This window comes from Nicotiana tomentosiformis, chromosome 2 (genome assembly GCF_000390325.3).
Source record: "Nicotiana tomentosiformis chromosome 2, ASM39032v3, whole genome shotgun sequence".
Classification (NCBI taxonomy): domain Eukaryota; kingdom Viridiplantae; phylum Streptophyta; class Magnoliopsida; order Solanales; family Solanaceae; genus Nicotiana; species Nicotiana tomentosiformis.
Window position 1 is genome coordinate 92,091,634 of NC_090813.1, and position 2,446 is coordinate 92,094,079.

Below are 2,446 nucleotides of genomic sequence, written 5' to 3' on the forward strand. Positions count from 1 at the left end.
CTTTCTGATTCTTTCTTTCCTCATTTTTTTAAGAGATTTTGTTTTAGTAATATATACTTATATAAATTTTTATCTTTTACATGTCGATATATTTATTTAAAAAATCATCAGTTTATTGATGAATTTTATAATCACGCTTCACTAATATAAGTATGACCAAATAAAAAGTGCCAAGTTACGAGAATCCCGATATATTATGCCTTAATTTTAAGGAATCGGCCATAACTTCCAACATACACATTTAACAATTGGCAAATGCATATTTTTGCGTAGGTGAAGATGTGATTGATCAAGCAAAGGCGTACAGTTTAGCTATGTCTTTAACAGAAAACAAAATTTTCTTGGTGCTTCTACTTCCAAAAACAGAGTTTAAAACACGAAAAAGTTCTCAAAATCAAAGAAAGCATTCTCTCTAATCATCGTTTTCTAGGTTTTGCTCGTGCTCCAATTTTTCCTCTGGCTAATGCTCTGGCTAAAATCACCTCCACATCATCCTCTCTCTGAAACTGTATTTTGCAATAATAAAACATGCAGTTTGTCAAGCACAATACATAGAGAGTAATAATAGAAGAGCAAAACGTAATTCCAACGTAGTCATTGTATTTTAACAAGTCTTTGCATGTGGTGCAGCTTTGTTAGTTTTGAAGGTTAATTCAATGTGCCCGCAAATGACGAGCAAACTAAGATTAACCAGAAAAATGGGAACAAAAATAAGTGAAAAAGCCAAATGGAGTTTATGAGTACCTCAATGATTTTTGAAATGGACCCCAGAGTCAACGACAAAGTTCTCAAACCTGAAAAAATCCAAATAAAGCCATCTAGAATTTTTTGAGAAGTTGCAGTAGATGAATAAATTTGCAATTCCAGGTTCTTGATAACATGGATTGGTGGAAGTAATGTCTCAGTTAGCTCATCAGTAAAGATGATATCCTGACAACCATAAAAAAACAACTCAACATAATCAATAGCCAAACAATTGAATAGTCGAAATTAAGAAACTCAAAATGACATACAAGACCAAATCACATATATAGTTACGAATAGGGGTGGCAATTTGAGCCCAAATCCATCCAACCCGTCCAGAGATTAATGGGTTGGGCTACAATATTTTAGCTCATGAGTCAATTTGGACTGAACTCAAGTTAACCCATTATTTTTTGTAGAGAAATTTTCACAAACTACTATTGTTTAGTGGTTATTATCTAGTTGTAGTTACCATTTACTATATTACTTCCTATAGTTATGTTTCCAGTTTTTTAAGAGTGTATTCGATGTATATAAGCTACTGTATTCATGAATACAGTAGCAAATGTCAGCGTGAAATAGGGGACTACAGCTATACAGATTATTATATTCAACTGTATTCGACTGAATACAGTAACGTAAATAACGCAATTCATGGTCTATTCAGCTTTTTTTAAACGGAAAGTGAATCAATTAACATTATAGACTCTTAATATAACTCAACTAACTCAATTACATCACCCATAATCTGTTTTGACGCTAATAATCTGAATTCTTTTTCTAAAACGATAGATACATCAAAACAGAGCAGTGGCCGATCGTTTGTTTCTTCCATTATCTGTTGATTTTGTTTCGCGGGTGTTTCTGTTTTCAAGCAATAAAACAGAAAATTCATACAATTATATACATAAATCGGTATAATTCAATTTTACATATGGAAAGTTTAACCGTTCTGTTGCGTCATTCTGGCAAGTGGGACAGTGAGAGGAACTATGTCGATTATTCGATTGAGGAAATACTAATAAAGGAGTATGCGTCGTACAATGATTTGGTTACTTCGATTTCTAAACAACACGACATAGATTTGCGCTCAAAGTCAATCAAAATTGAATATAAAGTAGATGGAAATTGCACGCCAATGAAAATACATAACGACATGGGTTACAGGGTGTATGTAGAGTTGAAAAAAGTGAACAGAGAATTCAGGATGTATCCTTTGTGAATAACTACAATTGACAAAGAAGTTATAGCTGGAGGTAGTTTAATTGAAGGCGACATTGTGCAACTTGACGAAGCAAATCAAAGGTGTAATTTTGATACAGATTATACACTTGCTATATAGTCTTTCAACTCAGGAGAACCAATTGAGGTGTTCGAATTGGACATGGATTTGATTATTTTAAAAACTAATCAAAGAGAGGTTATGGCTGGACAAGTATATAAGGATAAGGCTACATTGAAACAGGTGATGGAGCATTATGCAAAATCTGAAAGATTTCAATTCCGGGTTGATAGGTCTAATTCTATCAGGTATGAGCGTTATTAACTACAACTTGTTAAACATCAAGTTATATTCAAATGTATTATTATGTAAAGTGAGTGTGAAATTGTATATTGTTTCCATGGCAGAATATTTAAATTGTATTTAGATGTATTTAGATTTGTTTGGGTGTATTTACATAACTTTCAAATATTAAACATA

General features: G+C 32.4%; 1 long non-coding RNA gene across 1 annotated transcript; it reads right to left on the minus strand.

Annotated features, from left to right (window-relative positions):
- Positions 1-319: 319 nt before the first annotated feature.
- LOC108944424 (uncharacterized) lies at positions 320-981 on the minus strand. The gene is made up of 2 exons (XR_001968455.2): positions 745-981; positions 320-506 (listed from the first exon to the last, which is right to left on the minus strand). It is a non-coding gene; the product is annotated as an uncharacterized lncRNA (long non-coding RNA).
- Between the last annotated feature and the right edge of the window lie 1,465 nt (positions 982-2,446).